The sequence below is a fragment of the Takifugu rubripes genome, chromosome 13 (assembly GCF_901000725.2).
Source record: "Takifugu rubripes chromosome 13, fTakRub1.2, whole genome shotgun sequence".
NCBI lineage: Eukaryota > Metazoa > Chordata > Actinopteri > Tetraodontiformes > Tetraodontidae > Takifugu > Takifugu rubripes.
In genome coordinates, this window is record NC_042297.1 from 78,278 (window position 1) to 98,194 (window position 19,917).

At 50.4% G+C, this 19,917-nt stretch overlaps 2 pseudogenes; both read right to left on the bottom strand.

Annotated features, from left to right (window-relative positions):
• Positions 1-7,116, bottom strand: part of LOC115252145 (two pore calcium channel protein 2-like) — a 17,200-nt pseudogene extending 10,084 nt beyond the window's left edge.
• A 1,715-nt stretch (positions 7,117-8,831) lies between these two features.
• LOC101069474 (glutamine-dependent NAD(+) synthetase-like) lies at positions 8,832-16,582 on the bottom strand (annotated as a pseudogene).
• Positions 16,583-19,917: the final 3,335 nt, after the last annotated feature.

Sequence of the window (19,917 nt, forward strand, 5' to 3'; positions counted from 1 at the left end):
ACCTTCAGGCTCTGGTCCTGTCTGTCCTTGAATGGTTCTGATCACTCCCGACTAGATTTACTGATCCAACACGGACTCATAATATCCTCCATCAGACCCTGAAGCACAGCTAGAACTCTAACTAACCCTAACTCTAACTAACCCTAACCATGACTAACCCTAACTCCCAACCATAACTAACCCTAACTCCAGCTCTAAGTAAACCTATCTATTACTTACCCCAACTCTAACTTACCCTAACGCTAACTAACTCTAACCAACTCTAACTTACCCCAACTCTAAGTAACCCTAACTATAACTTACCTTAACTCTAACTTACCTTAACTCTAACTTACCTTAACTCTAACTTACCTTAACTCTAACTTACCCTAACTCCAGCATGTGTGTCATTAGGGTTAGGGTTAGGGTTAGGGGGTACCTGTCCTACAGGAGCAACATCTTTGATGGGTTCCTCACGGTGCTCCTCCTGGTAACACCACTGCTTCATCGTGTGTGTGTGTGTGTGTGTGTGTGTGTGTGTGTGTGTGTGTGTGTGTGTGTGTGTGTGTGTGTGTGTCTGACCGTGCTAATAGCTGCTCTGTAGAAACTCTTCACTTTCACCAGGTTTAGGACCGTCAGCACCGCCTCCACACGCACGTGTTGCCTGACAGAGATCCAGAGAGTGAGGAAGAGCTGGTGTTGTTATCTAGTGTGTGTGTGTGTGTGTGTGTGTGTGTGTGTGTGTGTGTGTGTGTGTGCGTGTGTGTGTGTGTGTTTACTCAGCAGTCTGGTCTCCAAGGCAGGACAGGACCTGGAAAGCAGCTCTGATTCCCAGTCGTCTCCTGATGATGGACGTTTGTACGGACATCTGAAAGGATGGAAACGTTTCATCGCCAACGGCAACAGGGAAACAACAGTAACACCAAACGTCCACACAACCGTCACCGTGGGAGACGCTAATGTAGCTAATGAAGACTAATAATGTAGCACCTAAGCTTAGCATAGGTGAGTAAATCTGGTGAAGCCTGCTGATAGAAGGTGCTGCTGTGACGGTGGAAGACAGCAGAACTGACATCGAGGTCTGTCCGTGCGTCTGTGGAGTCACTCACCAGTAAATACCCTCTGAACTGGTTGTAGATGATAGCAGTCAGCAAGTTCATGAGGACAGTAGGTTCCTGCCAGGGAGCAGCGCACGTTTGGTGTGAAATGCAGCTCAGCAGCAACCTGCTGCGACCATTGCTAAAGCTCCGCTCACCGATCACGCTGAAGGCCATGAAGAAGATTGGCGTAGCTCCGGTTCAGAGAGTAGGCCGGCAGCATCACTGCGGCGAAAGAAAGCAGGTTACTCTTTCAAAAGAAGCCTCTTCGTGGTGCGTCTGAGGCTGCGCCGCTACCGTCAGGGTTGTTGGCGGTGGTCAGCAGCACCAGCAGGGACGTGAGCGCCGTGGGGAGGTTCCGGAAGTGCAAGTTCCACTCCTCGTTTTTCTCAGGATCCTGAAGAACCACAAACAACCAAAGTCACTTCATCATGTAAGACAGAGGTGCCAAACTCAAATACCCAGTGGGCCCAAATTCAAAACTGGGACCAAGTCACGGGCCAACATTGATATTTATTGAAAAAAAATCTTTCTCCAGCTAAAACAGGGAACCTTTCAATGTATATATATTTAATAAAATACCAGAGGGCCAGCTCTAATAGTCAATTGGTATGGCCAAATATTATTACATTGCGGGCCAAATTTGGCCCACGGGCCAGAGTTTGACACCTGTGCTGTAAGAGATGCTGCTTTAGACTGGGTTAAGCTCAGAACCAAGAGGAGGACCCACCTCGGTCTTAGCAAAGAGCAGCATGCCGATCATGGTGAAGAGGCAGAGGTGCAGGGCCAGCAGCAGGATGACACTGCAGGGGCAGGAAGGGGCTTTTACTGACCCACCAGCAGCACAGCTCTCAACAATGTCTGACAAGTTCTTTCTGGGAGAACTAAGGAACAAACTTCCTGCCGGTTAATGCAGATATGGTATATTGGACCAGTCTGGCCTCCGGGTGGCGATGGTTCCTCCTCTGAGCTTAAACAAATGGTGAGGTGTTTGCAGATACCTGGCGATCTCCGGCAAAGTCCTCTTGATGCACTTCAGCGTCTTTTTCATGAGAGACGAGTTTTGCAGGAGGAAAAACGGTCGCAAAAGTCGACGAACTCTCAGTCTCTAAATAAAGAAGTGAGCTCAGTACAGGTTGTCCTGTGGACACCAGGCGGTCCTTAAAGGACCAATGAGACAGAATCTTGTTTCTGAAGGACGCAGGAAGCCACCACCCTTAGCTGAAGCCTGACCATCACTAACGGGCCAGAAGAGCTTGTTGACGTCCTCTTGCGTCTCACCTCATCACACATCATGCTGACAGACAACATCCAGTCGATGACGGAGACTGAGATCACCACCAGGTAGCCGATCAGCCACTTGTTCTTTCGGAACTCGTCCCAACCAATCAGGTAACTCTGGGGGTCGGATCAAAGCGTCAGTCTGAACCAGCGAGCGTGTCGGCGACACACTGGAACCCGGAGAACACGACAACACGGCGTTTACCTTCACAGCAAGATCTAGAGCGAAGACCACCAGGCAGACGAGCTCAACACTTTCGGTGGCCCCACAGGGGGGGTTCAGGTGAGTGGAGCGCCGTCGGGGGTCTGAGGAGAGGGACAGGGAGGAGGGGCGCTCTACGAAGGCCAGCAGCAGCACCACAGCGATGGTCAGACCCAAACACCTGAGGAAGACACGAGGACGACATGAATCAACCCCCTTCAGAAGGACTCTGCTCCACAAGGAGACAGAGGTGGGGGGTCGTGAAGGTGTGAGGTGCGGTTACCACTGGCACAGCGTAGAGTAGTAGCAACGGTACAAGCGGAGCGACCTGACATCCACTCGGTGGTTGATGGAGCGATACTGGAGCAACCGAGACACAAAAACTACCGTCACACAGGGAACAAAGTGCTGAGTGAAGATGAAAGAGGTCAAAATTCAGCTAGCACATTAGCATTAGCATGAAGAGTGAAATAAGAAAAGAGGTTCAGCAGCACGAAGGTCGACGTGCTGCTGCTGCTGCTGCTGCTGCTGCTGCTGCCGATGCTACTGGAGCTTGTGCAACAGTAGCAGTAGTAGTAGCAACAACAATAGCAGCAACAGTAGCAGCGGCAGCAGTCAGGCTACAGAGAGCATCGCTGCCTTCTGCTTACTGGCCTCATCTGAACTCTGACTCGGGCTGCCCTAAACTGGGAGTTCTGCTTAAACTGGGAGTTCTGCTTAAACTGGGAGTTCTGTTTGGAGCCGTCAGCACTAACAACTGACCTCAGACTGGGATGAATGCAAAACAACATAAAGTTGCTGTAGAACATTTAGCAACAAATCGTTTGGAACACTGTAAAACCGAAAGCATTGTTCCGAGCAGCAGGAATTCTTCTCCTGGGAGCTGAATTCCTGAGCAGCAGCAGAGAAGAAGCGTCCTACCTGGATGGCATCCTCGATGAAGACCACAGCTTGCTGGATGTCGCGGTCTTCGTCACCTGTGGACGGTGGCGAACGTGAGAACAACAAAACCATCTGAGGCGGCGTTCACATGTCCCCAACAGCTGGGAATACTGCGGCTGGCTCCAGCTCCGGCTATATAAGGAAGCCATGTGACACAGCTCCCTCACTGAAGGCGGCGTCTTCACATGTTGTCAGTGGAACTTGTCCGTTGGGATGAGGAAGTTTGTCTTGCCTGGAGGCTACATGGCACACGGCAGAATTCCGTGTTTCTGGAGGTTTTTTTCCGTTGGGTGATGAGTGTGTGCCGTCATTCGCCTGTCGTCCGCACCTCTGCTCACATGTGTGCGTGCACGTTTGTAGAGAGGCTAAAGGCTAATTCATGCTGAAGCCAGCGGCTATCATATGTACACACAAATGGCTGCAGCTACACAGGTAATAACAGATAATCAACCGGGAATTCAGAGTGGCTAATTCTTCAGAGTCTTAGTTTCTCTCAAAAATAGCTTCATTATTTTAAAATAGGACCTAAAATGTTTAAGCTTAGCATAGAACAAAGCTGGATTATAAGACAGTGTGCTATTGTTAACATTTAATGCTTCACCTCACAACAGGCGCAGCTCTGCCCCACCCCCTCGAGCCCTGGGGCATTTTTAAAGGGTAATAAGATGTATCATCCCCGGGGTGGTATTATGATAAAATGGTATCTATAAAGTCTTCAGAAGTTTTACAGGACCCACTCAGGTCCACCTTGCTGTGCCCCCCCCCCCCCCCCCCCGCTGTCCTCGTCCCAGCGGTGCTGCTGCGCCCTCTAATGGCGCCGCGGGGAAGAGCAACATTAGCAAGTTGTAAAACCGGTGCCTCGATGATCTGAATTACACAAAGTCGTTAAAAATGTCGCTATTGCTACGATGCCTCGAGTATTCGTAGCAATTAAATTAAAGCGCAACAAGCGAGCACAGAAATTCAGAATGAAACTGCTGAGTTTCTCCTGGTGGTGCGTGAATGCACCCCCCCCCCCGCCCACACACACACACACACACACACACACACACACACACACACACACACACACACACACACACACACACACACACGTACGTAACTGTGAGGAAAAACACAGAAGATCAGCAGTATTGACAACAACCACATCTACATCTGTAAAGCTGGTGTGTGTGTGTGTGTGTGTGTGTGTGTGTGTGTGTGTGTGTGTGTGTGTGTGTAGGCCACAGGATGTGTCAGAGCGTCAGTGGTTGTAGGTGCATCTGACAGAGCAACACTCCCAACGGCTGAAGCGTCTGAGCGACACCTCTGACACAGACGTGAAGCTGCTCCATCTCTCACAGCCAGAAGCTCTCAGAGAGCTCCTCTTCTCTAATTAACCAACTAATCACCTTATATAATCAGAAACGATGCCAATGACACACGGGTCGGCCTGGCCTGATCTCCAGTCGCCCACACAAGCGGCTCTTCTGGTTCAGCAGCTGCTCCCAGATGTTGGGGCTGAGGAGCCGAGGAACCCCCTCAGGCTGATCTTTGGTTGGAACAGATGCAGATCAATAAAGAGGAATCAGACCTGATTCCTGGATGAGGTGACGTGCTGGTGAATGTTCCCACTCATCCAGGATTAGAGGAAGACTAACTGGTGACCTCTATAAACCCTACTGGTTTACTGAAGGCTGTCACTGGTAACCAGCTTTACTACAGGGGGCTCATCCTGGTCACCATGTGGTGGTGGGTGTCAGCCATGCTGGATCTATCTGGGGACCAGAAGGAGAACGTTGTGATGGCGTCCCTCACAGTTGATCAGGAGCGTCCAGCAGGGCCGCCCCAGCAGGTGACCCGGCAGAGCCGCCCCGGTAGAGCCGCCCCGGTAGAGCCGCCCCTGCAGAGCCGCCCCAGCAGGTGACCCGGCAGAGCCGCCCCAGTAGAGCCGCCCCGGTAGAGCCGCCCCGGTAGAGCCGCCCCTGCAGAGCCGCCCCGGTAGAGCCGCCCCGGCAGAGCCGCCCCTGCAGAGCCGCCCCTGCAGAGCCGCCCCAGCAGGTGACCCGGCAGAGCCGCCCCAGTAGAGCCGCCCCGGTAGAGCCGCCCCGGTAGAGCCGCCCCTGCAGAGCCGCCCCGGCAGAGCCGCCCCAGCAGGTGACCCGGCAGAGCCGCCCCAGTAGAGCCGCCCCGGCAGAGCCGCCCCGGCAGAGCCGCCCCTGCAGGTGACCCTGCTCAGGGTCTCCAGTGATGGTCGCTTTAGAAACGGGCCCCACTGGAGAACTGGCTCAGCTTTCTGACAGGGTTCAGGCGGAGGGGGGCATGGTCCAGGACAGGTCCTCCTTGACTCTCTGTCCACCAGCATCCCAGTGACGGTGGTGGACATGTAGCTCTTCCTCTACCCTGTCTGTGGTCTCAGAGACATCCAGGTCCAGGTTGGGTCCAGACAGGCCGTCCATCTACCTGTGTAGAGTAGGCAGCCTCAGCACCACCGGACCATCTGGTGTCGGTACTGTGTCGGGCGGGACAGTCACGTGTCCAGGAGAGGACTTCAGACACAACCTTGGGGGGTCCAGTGTGAGGTGTGTGGCCCAGCAGTCAGGTTCGCAACACAAGGCAACACCTTCATTAAGGTGATGTGACAATCAGAGATCCTGGTGTTTGACCAGCGTCAGTGTCTACTGTAACTATTAAGGTAACTATTAGTTACTAATAGATCAACTATTAATGTAACAATTACAGTAACTGATAGATCAATTATTAATGTAACAATTACAGTAACTGATAGATCAACTATTAATTTAACAATTACAGTAACTGATAGATCAACTATTAATGTAACAATTACAGTAACTGATAGATCAACTATTAATGTAACAATTACAGTAACTAAGAGATCAACTATTAATTTAACAATTAGAGGAAATATTAGAGTAACTATCAAAGTAACTAATAAATCAACTATTAATGTAAGAATTTGAGTAACTATTAGAGTAACTCAGAGTAACTAATAAATCAACTATCACAGTAACTCAACTATCACAGTCCTAGTCCTAGTCCGAGTCCGAGTCCGAGTCCGAGTCCGAGTCCTAGGACTCGGACTCGGACTCGTGGTGTTACAGGAGCCACCGTGCGAGTTGTAAACGAATGTTAAACATTAACTGATCAATCAGTGAATCATAAAAAACTGCTGCTGTTAATTACTACGGCGTAATTATGCGAACCCACAACATGTAGACGTCTGTGTAAACACGTATGTACAGGTGAAACACGCGCACATGGAGCTGTGGACACACATCATCCCAGAGTCCACCTGTCCTCACAGGGTCCACCTGTCCTCACAGGGTCCACCTGTCCGGACAGAACCAGAGAACTCACCTGTTTCATGCTCGATCTCGGACGTCCGCCTGCTCACCGGCTCCTCGGCAGACTCCGAGCCGGACCACGACCTATAAATCTGGTTTACAGACCCGCTCAGCAGGCGGTCCGTCTCCATGTAGCCGACCAACTGTTGCTTCCGTCGCCTCCGGATCGATGTGAAGGTGAAGCTTCGGTCGGCACCGGCGGTTCTGAGCTGCGCGGGTCTGAGACGACAGAAATGTGTTTTAGGAAGTTCCTGTCGAGGCGCTCCTCCTCCTCCTCCTCCTCCTCCTCCTCCTGCGGCTTCAAACTCCTCCTCCAGCTCCACACACGAGTCACGGTGTCACCGGTGAGTGAGGCAGGCAGAACCAGGACCACAACAGGACCAGAACAGGACCAGAACCAGAACCACAACAGGACCAGAACCAGAACCACAACAGGACCAGAACAGGACCACAGCAGCACCAGAACAGGACCAGAACCAGGACCACAACAGGACCACAACCAGGACCACAACAGGACCAGAACCAGAACCACAACAGGACCAGAACAGGACCACAGCAGGACCAGAACCAGAACCACAACAGGACCAGAACCAGCTGGGAAGTCTGGGACTGCAGGTACGATCAGTGCTGCTCTCACAGGAAATGTGAAACCTTATTATTATTATTATTATTATTATTATTATTATTATTATTACTAGTAGTAGTAGTAGTAGCAGCAGCACTGTTGTTGTCCATATTTGGATATTACTGATATTATTTAAAATTGTAATATGACATCTTCTTCTCCATTTGGCTGTTCCCCTCAGGGGCCACCTCGGGGGGCCACCTCGGGGGGCCACTCTCTCCATCTGACCAGACCTTCTATATCTTCTTCTTCTTCTTCTCCTCTCACACCAACGGACTTCAGATCCTCGTTCTCCACAACCATAAACCTCCTCTTTGCTCTGGGCCTCCTGCCTGGCCGTTGAAGCTCAGCATCCTGCTCCTGATGGATCCACCCTCCCTCCTCTGTCCATGTCCAAACCATCTAACATCTCCCTCTGATCTTCTCCACACTTTCACCTGCTCTGGACCCTAAATACCTCAAGTCGCCCACCTTCTTTGTCTCCACTCCCAGAATCCTCCATGTTTCGACTAACCTTCGTTCCTGGCCTTTGTGGGTCACCTCCACCTGCAAACATCATGTTCCTGTCTGAACTCATCTGTCGGCCTCCTTTATCACCACAGTGAAACCTTCATGAAGCCACAGAGGTGTCCCACAGCAAGAAGGTTCTGAACTGGGAGGGGTTTCCATGGTCCAGGTACTCCAGCCAGACCTTCAGGTGGGACAGGTGACTGAGAGTGAGGGTTTGGTCTACTCGTGGGCCCTGTCATGAGCTGGTGACCTGTGCCGGGTCCACCCCCCCCTCACCTGAGGGCAGCTGGGAGGGGCAAAGCAGCAGAAGATGGTTGGACAGCATCTAAATGTAGATGTTTGTTCCATAAATTCCACTTGAGTTACTTGGAAGCCACATTTTTACTCCTGTTTTAAAGACGAGGAGGAAGTTCAGCGTTTGAGCTTTTAGAGCGACTGACAGCAGGAATTCAGGTTCAGCTGTTCACCTGTACCAGTGAGCCAAGGCCCCGCACCGTCTGTGATTACAGGCAACAGCACGTGTGTTTGTGGGACGTCAAAGGTGCGAGCTAGAAGCCTGTCCTGGCTGGTTGGGACTGAACCAGGACACACCTGGTCACACCTGGTCAACGCCCATCCAAGCACAGCAGTGGCTTCAGGTCCAGGTGGCCTAACCCTCTGTGCCAGTCCTGGAGGACAGTCCTGGAGGACAGCCCTGGACATTCATGTCCTCTCCTGTAGGGTCGGTGCGTTCATCCGGCCCGGAGGAGCACCACAAGCTCTTGACTGGCCCCAGGTGGGGCTGGGCAGGTAAAGACCTTTCTAAAGGGATCTATACAGGTAACAGAACAAAGTTTCCATAGAGACCAACATTTTAACGCACAGGAACGTTTATTTGACAGCAAAGGTTCCAACGTCGAGAAGAACTTGGACAACCATCTGCAGCTGTTACTGATTCTGGACTTTGGTTTCCAACTGAGAGACCTCGGAGGGAAAAAAGACAAGCGTCAAATAAGGTGAGTGATGGCTCCAACAGCTCCTGCTGGAGCTACCTTCCTCCACCTCAGAGCCACACCCACCTGGCTGTCGATGCATCTGAACTGCCAGCCCCAGCGGGGTGTCGTAGAGGAAGGGTCGAAGGTCAAAGCGGTTGTCATCGGGACTGTAGCTCTCGGCGTGGTAGGCCGGTGTCAATGTTGTCATCTTGTGACGGTTGACTGAATACATCCAGAAGAAGTGTTTCACCTTCTGGGCCACCTGTGCAGCAAGCCCAGCGTGGTCATTACTGGGTTCTCCTGGGTTCTCCTAAAACCTGGCGACTCCAGCTTGGCTAATAACATATAGAAGAGCCACAGCGGCGGAGGAGCAGGACACTGACCTCCACAGGTGACAGCAGATCCTTCCACAGGTGAATGAGTTTACAGAACATACTGAAGGGGCCACACATGGAGATCTTCCTGAGCCGTCCAATCACAGACAGCTCCGAGTAGGTCATCTTCATGTCTGCCTGACAAAAGAAGACTTCTGTCAATACAGGGGGGAGGATCCTGAGGACACGGGGACGAGCGGAGCGTCTGAGCCACCCACACGGGCAGCACACAGCTACCGCGGACGCCAGAGAAGGTCAAAGGTCTCTGTTACCTCGTCTGTTTGGGACACTTGTCCATCTTTGAGTGGCTCCAGTTCGGCGGTGGGTGGCGCCGTCAGGATGCTGCAGGAGACGACCCTGATGTGACTGGAGAGCTTCAGGACGCGTCATTGAGCGTCCTGACTGCCACCAGCAGGAAACTCACCCTCTCAGGCTGCTCAGCTGGAAGGTCTCGACGCAGTAAAAACAGGAAGTTCTTCAGATCCGCCTTGCTGATGCCTCCGATGGGGTTGATGTCAGCACTCGAACAGTCGTACTTTGTGAAATATCCTGTCAGACTGAGCAGAACGTCGTTCTACTGTCAGAGGCTGTGCAGGGTTCCCAACTAGCAGCACGTTCTTCTGCTTGAGGGAGCACGGCGGACTCAGCAGCGATACCTCTCATCCACGTTAGCGGAGCCCAGCACCAGCAGGCCACCTGGCCGCCCCCGGGACCACAGACTCAGCTGGGCAAACAGGTAGGCCAGCACCATCCTGACCCTGGCCTGGGGAGACAGGGGGACAGGGACGTGTGTGGAGACAGCGCGGCGTCAGCGGGACCAACCACCAGAGCGACGGAGGCAGAGCCTGAGCGCTGACCTGCACGTTCTGCAGAGCCAGGTTCTCCCTCCGGCTCCCCCCGTTCACCCCAAACTGGGGCCACTTCCCAGTGACGGCCGAGAAGATTCCCAGGATGCTCCTGACGGCCAGGTCGATGTTGATGGTCATGTGTGTGCTGAAAACCAGGAAGCACACGCATCAAACACGCATCAAACACACAGTAAACAAGCAGCAAACACGCAGCAAACACGCATCATACACGCATCATACACGCATCAAACACGCATCATACACGCATCAAACACGCAGCAAACACGCATCATACACGCAGCAAACACGCAGCAAACAAGCAGCAAACACGCATCATACACGCATCAAACACGCATCATACACGCATCAAACACGCATCAAAACACGCAGCAAACACGCAGCAAGCAAGCAGCAAACACGCAGCAAACACGCATCAAACAAGCAGCAAACACGCAGCAAACACGCATCATACACGCATCAAACACGCAGCAAACACGCATCAAACACGCAGCAAACACGCATCATACACGCATCATACACGCATCAAACAAGCAGCAAACACGCATCATACACGCATCAAACACGCATCAAACACGCATCAAACACGCAGCAAACACGCAGCAAACACGCATCATACACGCAGCAAACACGCATCAAACACGCATCGAACACGCAGCAAACACGCAGCAAACACGCATCAAACACGCAGCAAACACAAGTCTTTAATGATTAAACAAACACAATAGAATAACGCAACAGTGCTACTACTACTGCTGCTGCTGCTGTCCCCTGTGTCCTCCTGCTGTCTCCTGCGTACTCCTGCTGTCCCCTGTGTACTCCTGCTGTCCCCTGCGTACTCCTGCTGTCCCCTGTGTCCTCCTGCTGTCTCCTGCGTACTCCTGCTGTCCCCTGCGTACTCCTGCTGTCTCCTGTGTACTCCTGCTGTCCCCTGCGTACTCCTGCTGTCCCCTGCGTACTCCTGCTGTCTCCTGTGTACTCCTGCTGTCTCCTGCGTACTCCTGCTGTCTCCTGTGTACTCCTGCTGTCCCCTGTGTACTCCTGCTGTCCCCTGCGTACTCCTGCTGTCTCCTGCGTACTCCTGCTGTCTCCTGTGTACTCCTACTGTCTCCTGCTGTCCCGTGTACTCCTGCTGTCCCCTGCGTACTCCTGCTGTCTCCTGTGTCCTCCTGCTGTGCCCTGCGTACTCCTGCTGTCTCCTGCTGTCTCCTGCGTACTCCTGCTGTCTCCTGTGTACTCCTGCTGTCTCCTGCTGTCCCCTGTGTACTCCTGCTGTCTCCTGCGTACTCCTGCTGTCTCCTGCTGTCCCCTGTGTACTCCTGCTGTCTCCTGCTGTCTCCTGCTGTCCCCTGTGTACTCCTGCTGTCCCCTGTGTTCCCCTGCGTACTCCTGCTGTCCCCTGCGTACTCCTGCTGTCTCCTGTGTCCTCCTGCTGTCTCCTGCTGTCTCCTGTGTACTCCTGCTGTCTCCTGCTGTCCCCTGTGTACTCCTGCTGTCTCCTGCGTACTCCTGCTGTCCCCTGTGTACTCTTGCTGTCCCTGTGTACTCCTGCTGTCCCCTGCGTACTCCTGCTGTCCCCTGCGTACTCCTGCTGTCCCCTGTGTACTCCTGCTGTCCCCTGCGTACTCCTGCTGTCTCCTGTGTACTCCTGCTGTCTCCTGCGTACTCCTGCTGTCTCCTGTGTACTCCTGCTGTCTCCTGCTGTCCCCTGTGTACTCCTGCTGTCCCCTGCTGTCTCCTGCTGTCTCCTGCTTACTCCTGCTGTCTCCTGTGTACTCCTGCTGTCCCCTGTGTACTCCTGCTGTCCCCTGCGTACTAGCCTGCACTGTTCCTCCTGTGTCCTCCTGCTGTCCCCTGCGTATCTGCGTCCTCCTGCGTCTCCTGCGTACTCCTGCTGTCTCCTGTGTACTCCTGCTGTCTCCTGCTGTCCCCTGTGTACTCCTGCTGTCTCCTGCGTACTCCTGCTGTCTCCTGCTGTCCCCTGTGTACTCCTGCTGTCTCCTGCTGTCCCCTGTGTACTCCTGCTGTCCCCTGTGTACTCTTGCTGTCCCCCTGCGTACTCCTGCTGTCCCCTGCGTACTCCTGCTGTCTCCTGTGTCCTCCTGCGTGTCTCCTGCTTACTCCTGCTGTCCCCTGTGTACTCTTGCTGTCCCCTGCGTACTCCTGCTGTCCTCCTGCTGTCTCCTGTGTCCCCCGACTGTCTCCTGTGTCCTCCTGCTGTCTCCTGCTTACTCCTGCTGTCCCCTGTGTACTCTTGCTGTCCCCTGCGTACTCCTGCTGTCTCCTGTGTCCTCCTGCTGTCTCCTGTGTCCCCCGACTGTCTCCTGTGTACTCCTGCTGTCTCCTGTGTCCTCCTGCTGTCTCCTGTGTCCCCCGACTGTCTCCTGTGTACTCCTGCTGTCTCCTGCGTACTCCTACGGTCTCCTGTGTACTCCTGCTGTCTCCTGTGTACTCCTGCTGTCTCCTGTGTCCCCCGACTGTCTCCTGTGTACTCCTGCTGTCTCCTGTGTACTCCTGCTGTCTCCTGTGTCCCCCGACTGTCTCCTGTGTACTCCTGCTGTCTCCTGTGTCCTCCTGCTGTCTCCTGTGTACTCCTACGGTCTCCTGTGTACTCCTGCTGTCTCCTGTGTCCTCCTGCTGTCTCCTGTGTCCCCCGACTGTCTCCTGTGTACTCCTGCTGTCTCCTGCGTACTCCTACGGTCTCCTGTGTACTCCTGCTGTCTCCTGCGTACTCCTGCTGTCTCCTGTGTACTCCTGCTGTCTCCTGTGTCCCCCGACTGTCTCCTGTGTACCCCTACTACCCACCTCCCGATCTCTCCGGCCAGGTCTTTGGCCCTGGTCCGCGTGTCCTCGGTGGAGTTTTCGCTGCCCATATAGCAGGTGGTGAAGATGCGGCTGCACAGCTCCCTGGGCTGAGTGGGGCGATAGGTGCTGTCTCCAACCACTCTGCGGACATCGTCCAGAACCTGAGTGTCTGGAAAATGGACAAAGACGTCATGGACACTTGTCAGGATCAGACTGGGGACAAACCTTCACTTTGAAGCTCATATTTGGTTCACTCAACACTCACTGCCGTCCTCCACCGCCCGGCACAGCAGGACGCAGAGGGAGTGCACGATGCAGGCGCTGGAGGCGCTGTCCACCCCCCCACTCAGGGGCAGCAGGAAACCAGCCTGGACACAATCAGTCGCCCCAGCAAACGTCACCACTGTAACCCGGAGCTTTTCTAGGAGCCAATATTGCACAGGATACCTGTCCACTCCTCCTCAGGTAGTCCCACAGCCAGCAGGCCGGTCCTAGACTGAAGGACAGTTAGTCTCAGCAGCTTGGTACACTGTTCAAAAGAGGTTCGTTCTGAACTGGGTTTGTGTGCACGTTCCGTGGAGAAGATGTGCTGCCATCATCCCTTTACTCACCTCCGTGGGCGCTTCTTGACCTGTTTGATCTTGAAAGCATTAGGGAATAAAGTGAAATTCAAAGGGACACACCTGATCTCTTCCTCAGGTGTGTGGAAGCACCATTCTACTGGCTGGTGAACAGGCAGGTGGACGTCATCTACATCAGACAAACTGAAGTTGACTCTGACCCTGTAGCAAGGTTTGGGATCACTTTCCTGGAAAACAGGAAGATCGGAAGATCACCACTGAATTATTCCTGTAGCAACGGGCTAAAGCGTCTCCACTAGATCAAAGCAAACATGTGCAGAGTCTTTTGGGGGGAGCAGGAAGCTTCAGGCCGGGATGGACGAAGGCTCCCATGCTAACCTCCACAACACCTGCAGAATGTCTCCGTCTGCCTTTTGTCTTTCTGCTCTAATGATGGACATTTTTATACTTTGAATAATGATGATTCATCCGCACCTATCAGGTTAGCAAGCTAATAAAAATCCAAATTAGCCCTGCTATTAGCTCACATAGGACCCTGTGATGAAGTGGGGCCTCATCCAGGGGGGTCCTGCCTTCACCCATTGGGGACCCTCCCACTGACCGTCCGACTGACCCTCCCAGTGACCGTCCCACTCACCCACCCCACTGACCGTCCCACTGACCCTCCCACTGACCGTCCCAATGACCCTCCCAGTGACCCACCCACCCACCCACCCACTGACCCTCCCACTGACCCTCCCACTGGCCCTCCCACTCTATGACAGGACACTCTATGACAGGACACTCTATGACAGGACACTCTAGGACAGGACACTGACAGGACTCTATGACAGGACTCTATGACAGGACACTGACAGGATGCTCTATGACAGGACGCTCTATGACAGGGACACTGACAGGACTCTATGACAGGGCTCTATGACAGGACACTGACAGGACGCTCTATGACAGGACGCTCTATGACAGGACACTGACAGGACTCTATGACAGGACTCTATGACAGGACTCTATGACAGGACACTGACAGGATGCTCTATGACAGGACGCTCTATGACAGGACGCTCTATGACAGGACTTTATGACAGGACTCTATGACAGGACTCTATGACAGGACTTTATGACAGGACGCTCTATGACAGGACGCTCTATGACAGGACACTGACAGGACTCTATGACAGGACGCTCTATGACAGGACGCTCTATGACAGGACACTGACAGGACGCTCTATGACAGGACACTGACAGGACGCTCTATGACAGGACACTGACAGGACGCTCTATGACAGGACGCTCTATGACAGGACGCTCTATGACAGGACGCTCTATGACAGGACACTGACAGGACTCTAGGACAGGACACTGACAGGACGCTCTAGGACAGGACTCTAGGACAGGACACTGACAGGACACTGACAGGACGCTCTATGACAGGACTCTAGGACAGGACTCTAGGACAGGACACTGACAGGACGGTCTATGACAGGACACTGACAGGACCCTCTATGACAGGACTCTAGGACAGGACACTGACAGGACTCTAGGACAGGACACTGACAGGACGCTCTAGGACAGGACACTGACAGGATGCTCTATGACAGGACTCTAGGACAGGACACTGACAGGACGCTCTAGGACAGGACACTGACAGGACGCTCTAGGACAGGACACTGACAGGACGCTCTAGGACAGGACACTGACAGGACGCTCTAGGACAGGACACTGACAGGACGCTCTATGACAGGACACTGACAGGACTCTAGGACAGGACACTGACAGGACCCTCTATGACAGGACTCTAGGACAGGACGCTCTAGGACAGGACCCTCTATGACAGGACTCTAGGACAGGACACTGACAGGACGCTCTATGACAGGACACTGACAGGACTCTAGGACAGGACACTGACAGGACGGTCTATGACAGGACACTGACAGGACCCTCTATGACAGGACTCTAGGACAGGACACTGACAGGACGCTCTAGGACAGGACTCTAGGACAGGACACTGACAGGACGCTCTAGGACAGGACCCTCTATGACAGGACTCTAGGACAGGACACTGACAGGACATGGTGCTCACCAAGTGTGGATGGTTTTCTCTTCCCCTGTAGCTGCGAACATCCTCCAGATCAAGTGTAGCTGAAATCACTTCCTACAAACACATTTTCTGAGGTTCAAGAAAAGCATTGGAAAATAGCAATAATAATAATAATAACAATAATAATAATAATAATATAAAAGGAAATAATAACATGCAACATCCCCCTACCCCCTCCAAAAAGAGCATAAGCTACATAAAGTAAGACAACTGTGCCGTCTGTCTGCCTGTCTGTCTGTCTGTCTGTCTGTCTGTCTGTCTGTCTGTCTGTCTGTCTGTCTGCCTGTCTCCCTGCCTGTCTGCCTGCCTGCCTGCCTGTCTCCCTCCCTATCTGTCTCCCTGCCTGTCTCCCTCCCTGCCTGTCTGCCTGCCTGCCTGCCTGTCTCCCTCCCTATCTGTCTGTCTGCCTGCCTGCCTGCCTGTCTGCCTGCCTGCCTGCCTGTCTCCCTCCCTATCTGTCTGTCTGCCTGCCTGCCTGCCTGTCTCCCTGCCTGTCTGTCTGCCTGCCTGCCTGCCTGCGTTGGTCTGAGCCCTGACCTGTCCTACAGCCTCTGGGGGAGGAGTTACAGGTGTGCTGCGCTGTGATGGACGTGAACATGAAACCCTCCCTGGCCTCGGGCACCAGCCCGGCTGGAGGCGGCTCTGGGCAGATCTGCCTGTTGACCATACGTACCACATCGTTGACAGAAAACTGCACCCCCTGAGCAACAATGTCTCCATTGATGGCCACCATGGCACAGCCGTCGTAGTAAACACGGTCGCCATCACAGCCCTTCTGGTTGGCGTAGAGGGTAGATCCCTCCGCCCTGTCACACCCACACAACACAATCAACACGCAAATAATGTCGACTCCCAGCACAGCAGGTCTCCCAACCAGAGCTCAGTCAGCCACCTGCGTCTTCATCTGAGTCAAGTCAGTATAATGCCTGTATAATATTGATATTATACAGGCATTATATGAAGAATTTTGGTTATATTAATCTGGTACTACCGTATTGGCCCGAATATAAGACGGTGTTTTTTGCGTTGAAAGAAGGACTGAAAAAGTGGGGGTCGTCTTACATTCGCGGTCTAGACATTATACCCATTCACAACGCTAGATGGCGCAAGATATATTTAAAGCGAATGCTGAACTAAACGTCCCAGGCCAAAGCGAACCCCTGTCACGAAGAAGAAAAGTAAAAAATAGCGGTAAGAAAGAAAAGAGAAGAAAATAAGAGAAGAGATAACAGAAAATAGAGAAATGTAGCGACAATCTGGAGAAAGTGGGTCGAAGATATAATCATTTGTTTCAGATGTACTGTAATTATTTTCTGTATAAAAATTAAATTTGGTGTTCAAAAGTCTTTTTTCAAACTTGAGTCTTGAAAAAGAGGGGGTCGTCTTATAATCAGGGTCGTCTTATATTCGGGCCAATACGGTATACTGGTATTAGGATGCAATTACTCTGGTATTAATCTAGTATTACTCTGTTATATTCTGTTATTATTCTGGTATTACTCTGTATTACACAGGTATTACACAGGTATTACACTGGTATTACGCTGGTTTTATACTGGTATCACTCTGGTATTACACTGGTATTACACTGGTATTACACTGATATTACACTGATATTACACTGATATTACACTGATATTACTCTGGTATTACGCTGGTATTATGCTGGTATTACGCTGGTATTACGCTGATATTACGCTGATATTACACTGATATTACACTGATATTACTCTGGTATTATGCTGGTATTACTCTGTTATTATTCTGGTATTACTCTGGTATTACACAGGTATTACACAGGTATTACACTGGTATTACGCTGGTTTTATACTGGTATCACTCTGGTATTACACTGGTATTACACTGATATTACACTGATATTACACTGATATTACACTGATATTACTCTGGTATTATGCTGGTATTACGCTGGTTTTATACTGGTATCACTCTGGTATTACACCGGTATTACACCGGTATTATTCTGTTATTACTCTGTATTACACTGGTATTACACTGGTATTGTTCTGGTATCACACTGGTATTATACTGGTATTATACTGGTATTAACCTGGTATTAACCTGGTATTAACCTAGTATTAACCTGGTATTACACTGGTATTACTCTGGTATTACACTGGTATTAGACTGGTATTAGACTGGTATTACTCTGGTATTACTCTGGTATCACTCTGGTATCACAGGTATTACCTGGTTTTATATTGGTTACCCTGGTATTTACTGGTATTAATCTGGTATTAACCTGGTATTATACTGGTATTATACTGGTATTACATTGGTATTACACTGGTATTACTCTGGTATTACACTGGAATTACAGTTGTATTACTCTGGTATTACTCTGGTATTACAGTTGTATTACTCTGGTATTACACCGGTATTACACTGGTATTACACCGGTATTACTCTGGTATTACTCTGGTACTACTCTGGTATTCTGGATCACACTGGTATATACTGGTATTACCCTGGTATTATACTGGTATTATGGTATTAACCAGGTATTACACAGGTATTACACAGGTATTACTCTGGTATTACTCTGGTATCACTCTGGTATTATACTGGTTTATACTGGCATCACTCTGGTATCACTCTGGTATTACACTGGTATCACTCTGGTATCACTCTGGTATTACACCGGTATTTAACACCGGTATTACACGTTATTACACCGTTATTACACCGTTATACTCTGGTATTACTCTGGTATTATCTGGTAATACTGGTATTACCCTGCTATTATACTGGTATTATACTGGTATTAACCTGGTATTATACTAGTATTACTCTGGTATCACTCTGGTATCACACTGGTATTACACTGGTATTACACTGGTATTACACTGGTATTACCTGGCATGACCACAGGTATTACACAGGTATTACACAGGTATTACCCTGGTATTAATCTGGTATTACACTGGTATTACACTGGTATTACACTGGTATTACACTGGTATTACAGTTGTATTACTCTGGTATTAACACTGGTATTACAGTTGTATTACTCGGTATCACTCTGGTATTACTCTGGTATTACACCGGTATTACACATTATTACACTGGTATTACTCTGGTATACTCTGGTATTACACTAGTATTACTCTGGTATTCTCTGGTATTACACTAGTATTATTCTGGTATTATACTGGTATTACTCTGGTATTATACTGGTATTACTCTGGTATTATTCTGGTATATACTGGTATTACACAGGTATTACACAGGTTTTATACTGGTATTACCCTGGTATTATACTGGTATTAATCTGGTATTACCTGGTATTATACTGGTATTACACAGGTATTACACAGGTTTATACTGGTATTACCCTGGTATTATACTGGTATTAATCTGGTATTAACCTGGTATTATACTGGTATTACACAGGTATTACACAGGTTTTAACTGGTACCCTGGTATTATACTGGTATTAATCTGGTATTAACCTGTATTATACTAAGTATTACTCTGGTATTATACTATTATACTCGGTATTATACTGGTATTACTCTGGTGTTATACTGGTATTACACAGGTATTACTCTGGTATCACTCTGGTATCACACTGGTATTACACTGGTATTATACTGGTATTACTCTGGTATTACACCGGTATACACGTTATTACACCGTATTACACCATTATTACTCTGGTATATTCTGGTATTATACTGGTATTAAACCTGCTATTATACTGGTATAATCTGGTATTACACTGGTATTACACAGGTATTACCCTGGTATTATACTGGTATTAATCTGGTATTAACCTGGTATTATACTGGTATTACACTGGTATTACAGTTGTATTACACTGGTATTACACCATTATTACACTGGTATTACTCTGGTATTACACTGGTATTAACCTGGTATTACACTGGCATTACACTGGTATTACAGTTGTATACTCTGGTATCACTCTGGTATTACACCGGTATTACACCATTATTACACTGGTATTACTCTGGTATTACACTGGTATTATTCTGGTATTATACTGGTATTACTCTGGTATTACACTGGTATTACTCTGGTATTACACTGGCTTATACTGGTATTACACAGGTATTACACAGGTTTTTATACTGGTATTACCGTGGTATTCCGTGGTATTATACTGGTATTAATCTGGTATAACCGGTATTAGACTGGTATTACCAGGTATTACACTTTTTATACTGGTATCACTCTGGTATTATACTGTATACA